The sequence below is a fragment of the Petaurus breviceps genome, unplaced genomic scaffold, assembly GCF_028583685.1.
Source record: "Petaurus breviceps papuanus isolate PSGF00001 unplaced genomic scaffold, PetGlider_PUasm1.0 91133, whole genome shotgun sequence".
NCBI lineage: Eukaryota > Metazoa > Chordata > Mammalia > Diprotodontia > Petauridae > Petaurus > Petaurus breviceps.
Window position 1 is genome coordinate 16,352,655 of NW_027187419.1, and position 8,039 is coordinate 16,360,693.

At 36.4% G+C, this 8,039-nt stretch overlaps 1 pseudogene; it reads right to left on the minus strand.

Annotated features, from left to right (window-relative positions):
* Positions 1–2,906: 2,906 nt before the first annotated feature.
* Positions 2,907–3,638, minus strand: LOC138155223 (B-cell lymphoma/leukemia 11A-like; annotated as a pseudogene).
* Between the last annotated feature and the right edge of the window lie 4,401 nt (positions 3,639–8,039).

The following is an 8,039-nucleotide window of genomic DNA, read 5'->3' on the forward strand; positions in this document are numbered from 1 at the left end:
AAAACCTTTTGTTACCAATATACTCTAACCCCTTCACTTTACAGATGAAGAAACTGAGACTAAAAGAGGCTGGATGATTTGCTCAAATTTAAATGAATAATAAACGGCAGGAGGTAGGATTTGAAAATAGTCTTCTGACACCAAACCAAGTACTTTTTCCAGCACATGAAAAAGTTTGATAGGACAACTTGTAGTCAGAATAAGTTGAGACCAGTGTCAGGTTCAAAGCATTTGGAAATGGTCTATGTTAGCAGTCATAATTAAGGCAAAGCAATTTAGTGTGGATTTTCACCAAGATATAGGCATTCACTATTCAGGAGTGTGAAACATTCTTCTCCATGTATAGCCCCAATATTTGAGATAGTGGTATTATGCCAAGGTATTCATATTTCCTTGAATGGCTCCAGCAGGGCCACCTACACCCCGTCAGCACAAAAGTAGCACAACAACCTTACAATATCTTAATGAGTGCTTCCTCTGCCAAATCCCAGTTGGATCCCTACCTCTCCATCCCTCATTCGATATCCCAAACATCATTAGTTATGCTAACTCATATGATCTCTAAATTACCTTCAAATCCCTGAATTATCCTCAGTCTTAAAAGGGCAACTGATTAAAAATACTTTCTCCTATAGTAGCTTGAGTCACTCAATTAATACATGAATTCTTTCTCTTAGACTGTCTCATTTTTTTTTGAAAGGCTCTTCTCATGTTTCATTTTCTATGGGAAGTCTTTCCTGATCCCTTCCTCCCTACCTAGTTTGCTAATATGCTCTGCCTTCTTCATATATATATATATATATATATATTTTTACTTTTGGAGGGTAATTGGGGTTAAGTAACTTGCCCAAGGTTACATGGCTAGTTTTTTTGTGTGTGGGTGCTAAGTGTCTGAGGCCACAACCGAACTCGGGTCCTCGTGACTCTGGGGCCGGTGGCTTTACTCACTGTGCCACCTGGCCGCCCCCTACTTCATATATTATTAAGTATATGCATATCTTTTTACTTACTATATCTTTATTCTCTTTACCCTTGGAATGTAAGCTTTATGAAAGTAGGAACTGTATTTCATTTTTATGTGTCTAGCACAGTGAATAGCAATGTGTAGTTATCTGCTTATTAAATACTTGTAGGAATAGATTGGATTGGATAATACATTAAATTGAGTCCCTAAGTTATTCATCCTTTTCCCACACGGAGTAGCAGAGGACCGTGAATAGTAGCATAGGACAGAAACTATGATTGATCTTTCTGGCATTAATGGGCATCTCCATTGGCAAATGTTGCAGATATCCATTTATAGAAATGCAGAAAAACAATCAGATTTAGTATCCCTTAGAGATGCACTTAATCAATCCTCCATAATCCTCCTCTTCATCTTCTATATTCTGTTAGCAATTCTCTCATCACTTAAGAACAACAGTATTGAGAGAATGCCAACCACAAAAGCACGTGTCACTGAGCTGTTAATAGTTTAGCATCTTCCTTGTCCCTGTGTGCAGGTTAGCTTGGAATCCAAGTTACTGCAGCTGGAAGTAATTAAAAGTATGCAGGAAGAATTAGAACCCAAGGAAATTGTTTTATGTCCAATAGATTACAGCCAAACTAAATTGTGAATCACTCACCAGAGGAAACTTGTCATGGTGACTCATGTAAATTACAGACAATGCCTCAGTTTGGGAAATAGACCTCATTAGGCTTAAATAAAGCCATATAATTTTGCCCAAAGTAGACATCTATCAATGCTTGTTGTTAAAGGTAAACAGTTAAAATTGTATATAACTTTGAAAAACATCTGGGGACAGGGAGCTAGGGATATAAGAAGAAAGATTTAGAAATATCACAAGGACCCAAACACCAGAGCAGGAACACAATTTTTAAAAAATTTACTTTTTTAAATTTTTGGTATTTTATTTTCCCCCAATTAGATGTAAAATAGTTTTAACATCTGTTTTTAAAACACGGAGTTCCAAGTTCTCTCCCTCTCTTCCCACTCTCCTCATGGAGAAGATAAGCAATTTGATATAGGTTAAATGTTTGTAGTCATGCAAAACATATTTCCATATTAGTCACGCTGTGAAAGAAAACATAGGCCAAAAAGCAAGCAAGCAGGCAAACAAACAAGAAAATTAAAGTAAAATAAAAGCATTTCTTCAATCTGCATTTAGACACCATCAATTCTTTCTCTGGGGACGGATAGCAATTTGCATCCTAAGTTCTACAGAGTTGTCTGGGACATTGCATTGCTGAGAAGATCTAGGTCATTCACAGCTATCATCTTACAATATTGCCATTACCTTATACATAGTACGTTTCACTTTGCATCAGCTCATGTAAGTCTTTCCAGGTTTTTCTGAGAGCATCTTGCTCATCATCACTATATAGTACACTAGTATTCCATCACAATCACATGGCAAAATTTGTTCTATTTCCTAACTGATGGGCATACCTCAAATTTCTTTTCTTTCTTTCTTTCTTTTTTTTAAATCTCCAGCATTTATTGTGTCAATGTTAAGCACAAGTTTTAAAATACAATGTAGCATGTATATAAACAATGGGTCAGGGGACTCATGATCTTTTCCAGTACAGGAAATTGAATTGACTGGTTTCAAGAGGGCTTGGGTATGACCCAAAAACACTGATGGCCAATGGGCCCTGTAACATGGGACTGATTCACTATTCCAATGCAATTCTGGTTTTTATTTTTTTATTAAAAATATATAAATAAAATGGCACTGCAGGCCCCGACAGGAAAGACTCTGCAGGACTCTGTCTTCACAAGACAGCTTCTTGGAGGTTCTGTCAGAAAACATCACAAACTAGCAGGATGATAGACCATGCTCTGATGTTGGCTGTGCAGCAGGCAGCAGGACATCCCACCCTGACTTGGGTGGGGGGAAAGGGCATCAAATTTTCTCAGAATTTGAGGGCACTTGAGCTTCCATCCAAAAACTGCCACACATCTTGAGCTCTCTACGCACTGCGATGAATGGGGGTGTATGAAGAACTCACAGGGCCAGGGGGCTTCCATGTTCACTTTCTAAGTAGATTATTAATCTGTGAGTGTTCTGTGCATGTTGCAAGAGAAACCATGCACTGGTGAATGGCTGTTTGCAAGTTGTATATGTGTAGCTGCTGGGCTCATCTTTACAAACGCCCTGTGGGGTGGAATCTGCACTCTTCCTGGGTGTGGGAAAAAGAGCTCCATGTGCAGAATGAGGGGAAGAGAATCCCCTCCAGTGCAGAAGTTAATCTGCTATATGTTCCTGTTTGGGGCAAATTCCTCTAGATGATGTTGATAAACAATCGTCATCCTCTGGCTTGACCTGAATGCCAACCTCCACAGGATTGGATGCCTTTTTCATGTCAACTGGTGAAGGTGAGGGTGGCTTATCCACAGCTTTCTCTAAACAGAGACTGCTATTGCATTGTTTCCTTTTGTGCTCAATAAAAATTAGAATGTCCTCCAATGGGAAGTTCATCTGGCATGGCCCACAGGTGAGAAGGTTGTGGTCCCCTTCTGGTGCTTTCAATGTGCCGTGGTCTGGTTCATCATTGGTAAGAATGGCTTTAAGAGATTTGGGCGAGAATTCCTATTTGCTTAAGTGTTGGGGCTTGCCTTGCTTGTGGTGAGACATGGTGAGTTGTGGAATAGGAGGAGGCAGGGGCAGCAGCTGGTGAAGTACAGCTTGGTTCACATTGGGAGAGCCAAGTTAGAAAGAGGGAGACTTCAGAGAAAATATCTTCATCAGTGCCTTTTGACTTCCAAAATAAATTAGAAATAATACAAAGATGGGACAGGGAAGATGAATTGTGGAAGAGCCATCATGGCTTTTTTGGTGGGGTGGTAAAAAAAGAGAGAGGAGAGAGAGAGGAAGAGAGAAAGGGAGAGATGAAAAAAATGACCCATACCCCCAATTTCCAACTCCCTGACAACAGAAAAGAGCTGCTATAAATATTTCCATTCCTTCCTTTTTAAAACTCTTTTTGGATACAGGCCTAGTAGTGGCCCAAAGGGTATGCACAGTTCTATAAACTTTTGGGCATAGTTCCAAATTACTCTAAATAATGGTGGAAAGAAGTGAAGCCAAGATGGCAGAGTAAAGGATTTGTCTAAGCTGTCCACCCCGAACCCCACAAAATACTTTTAAAATGTCTCTAAACAATTCCAGAACCCACAAAAAGATGGAGTGAAACAAATTTACAGTCCGAGACAATTTGAAACATCAGCAGGAAAAGTCAGGTGCACCAGGGTGAGAGAGGAGTGCACTCCAGCACAGGCTACAACAGTGTAGACCTGACCCCAGCAAACCTAGAGCAGGCCTTGGGGTACATCAATCACTGGCAGGCAGTGACAGTTTCCATACCTCTCATTCCACATACACCAAAGACAACTTAGAAAGTCAGCAGGAATGGTTTGCCTCACCTGGGTAACAGTGGAGCACAGTCCAGCACAGTCCTAGCTCAGCTCCAGTCCTAGAAAACCAGGAGCAGGCCTTGGGAGCCACTGAATCAGCAGTGGCAGCAGCTGTTTCAGGAGTTCTCAGCCCACAGATGGTAAGGGGGTTGAACAACTAGCCAGAGGGTGATTAAGGGGATCTCTTTGCAGGCACTGATGCAGGATTCTGTTGTTTTGCCCATACCTGGATCCAGGTCTCAGTTCTGGGATTGAGGGAGAGAGGAGGCAGTCCCATGGTAAGAAGGAACACTAGCACAGCAGGGCTCATGACCACAGTAAAGAAGGAAAGGTCCTCACAGTTCCAGGGTAGAAAAAAGTTCTTGTGGTCACTCATAGACTAGAGCATGATCCAAGAGAAGAGTAAACACCTCTCCTAAGATCATACCAACGTGGAAGAACTGAAAACTTACAGATTCCTAGAAATACCTCTGAAAACAGTTGTGCAAAATCACTTAAGCTTGGAACAGTACACGTTCCACTCTAAAAGCAGAGTTCCACTTCAACAAAGAGTTAAAAATTAAGTAGTAGGTTGGGGAAATGTGCAAAAAAAATGGAAACAAAACAAAAACAAAACAAAAAACCTCTGACTATAGAAAGGACAAGGAAGATCAAAACATACACTCAGAAGAAGACAACAAAAAGTCAAAGATCCTACATCCAAAGCCTCAAAGTAAAATATGCATTGGTCTCAGGCAATGAAAGAAATTTAAAAAACATTTTGAAAATCAAGTAAGAGAGATAAAGGGAAAATTGGGAAGATAAATGCAAGATTTGAAATGCAAGGATGAAAGAAATTAATGAAAAACAAGTCAAAAGCTTGGTAAAGGAGAAACAAAAAATACTGAAGAAAATGACATCTTAAAAAAAAAAAAGACTAGGCCAAATGGTAAAAGATTTCTAAAAAGTCAAAGAGGAGAACAATGTCTTAAAAAGAAAGTTTGGCCAAATGGAAAAGGAATTCCAAAAGGTCACTGAAGAAAATAATTCCTTAAAAAAATTATAATTGAGCAAATGGATGCTGATGATTTTATGAGAAATCAAGAAACATTAAAATAAAACCAAAAGTATTTTAAAAAAGAAAGAGAAGACAATGTGAAATATCTCATTGGAAAAACAACTGACCTGGAAAAATAGATGCAGGAGAGAGATCTTAAAAATTGTTGGACCACCTGAAAAAAATGCTAAAAAAAAGAGTGTAGGCATCATCTTTCAAGAAATTATCAAGGAAAACTTCCCTGATATTCTAGAAACAGATGATAAAATGGAAATAGAAAGAATCCACCAATTATCTCCTGAAAGAGATCCCCAAATGAAAGCTCCTACAAATATTATAGCCAAATTCCAGAGCTCCCAGTTCATGTAGAAAATATTACAAGCAGCCAAAATGAAACAGTTCAAGTACTGTGGAGCCACAATCATAATAATACAAGATTTAGTTCCTCCTACATTAAAGGTTCAGAGGGCATGGAACATGATATTCTGGAGGGCAAAAAAGCTAGGATTACAACCAAGAATCACCTACCCAGGAAAATTGAGTATAATCCTTCAGGGAGAAAATGGATATTCAATGAAATAGAGAACTTGCAAACATTCCTAATGGAAAGATCAGAGCTGAAAAGAAAATTTGACTTTCAAATACAAGACTCAAGAGAAGCAAAAAAAAAAAAAAAAAAAAAAAAAAAAAATTGAAATTTAAAAAAAAAAATAAAAAAAAGAAAAAAAAAAAAAAAAGTAAAAAAAAAGAAGCATAAAATGTAAACAGGAAAGAGAAATCACAATTTAACTAATAAAGTTAAACTGTTCACATTTTTACATGGGGAAAGTATGGCACTGAATAACTAAATTATAATTATCATCTTTATTGCCTTGGTTTACCATTAACAATTAATATTTCTCCTACTAGTTAAATCTGCCTTTATTTTTATGAACAGTATTTTGTAATTGGGATCATATAGTCCTTAGACTTTTCTTGGCAGGTAGACTCCCAAATATTTTATACTGCCTGCAATTATTTTAAATTGAATTGCTCTTTTTTATATCTTGCTGCTGAGTTTTGAAGGTAGTATATAGAAATGCTGATGATTTTTGTTATATTTTGCTATTAATATGGTTAAATATGTTGAAATTTTTTCTAAGATTGAATCAGCCCTGCATTCCAGGAATAAGTCCCATTTGATCATAGTATATGATCTTTGTAATATTTTGCTGTAATCTCATTGCTAGTATACTACTAAATTTTTTTTATTAATAGTCATTAGGGAAATTGGTCTATAGTCTTCTTTCTTTCTCCTTTCTCCTCCCCCACCTCCCAGTTTACACATCAAAACTATATTTGTAACATTAAAGGAATTTGATAGGACATCTTCTTTGTCTCTTTTTTTTTAATAGTTTATTACTAATCAAAGTACCAAAGTCTTATATTTTTTGTGACTATCAATTATTTTTATTTCTTCATTGGAAAACTGCATGTTCATATCTTTTGACCATTTATCTATTGGGAAGTGACTACTTATAGATTTTTCAAAGTTCTTTATATATTTGAGACATGAGACATGTTTTTGAAAAACTGTCTATAGAATTTATTTTCCAAATTTTCTCCTTTTATTCTGATCTTGGCTGTAATTGTTTTATTTGTATGGAAATTTTAATTTAATGTAATCAAAATGATTCCTTTCACACCTAGCTTTATTCTTTATCTATTGTTTATTCACAAATTATTCACTTATCCATAAGCTTGATAAGTAATCTGTTCCTTGCTCTTCTAATTTTCTTGTAAAATCTCTCTTTATATCTAGGTCATGTAATCATTTTGATCTTATCTTGATAAATGGTATAAGATATAAACAGTCTATGACTAGTTTCTGTCATATTCTGTTCAAGTTTTCCCAACAATTTTTACTAAATAATGAATTCTTATCACAAAATCTTTTTTTTAAAGCAATTGGGGTTAAGTAACTTGCTCAAGGTTACATGGCTAGGTGTTTCTGGGTGGTTGCTAAGTGTCTGAGCCCAGATTCGATCCCAGGTCATCCCCACTCTGGGGACAGTGCTCTTACTTGCTGTGCTACATGGCTGCCCCACTTATCCCAAAATCTTAAGCAATTACACATATCAGATACAACATTATTATATTTATTTGTTTCTGTAAATTTTAAGGCTACTCTGTTCCATTGTTCTACCTTTCCTTGCCAGTACCAGCTAGTTTTAATAATTACTTCCATGATAATATGTTTTAAGATCTGGTATTGCTAAATCTCCTTCCTTTACATTTTTATTAGTTCCTTTGGTATTCTTGACTTTTTTTCTTCCAAATGAATTTTGTTATTATTTTTTTTTCTAATTCAGTAAGATTTTTCTTGGTAATTTAATTGGGATGGCATTGAATATACAAATTAGGCAAAATTATTATTTTAGCTATCTTAGCCCTGCTTATCCTTAAAAAATGAATACATCTCCAATTATTAAAATATGACTTTATTTGTATAAAAATTTTTTTAAACACTTTTGTTTATATAGTTCCTGGGTATGTTTCAGCAGGTGTTCTCCCAGGTATTTTATAATGGCAAGAGTAATTTTAAAT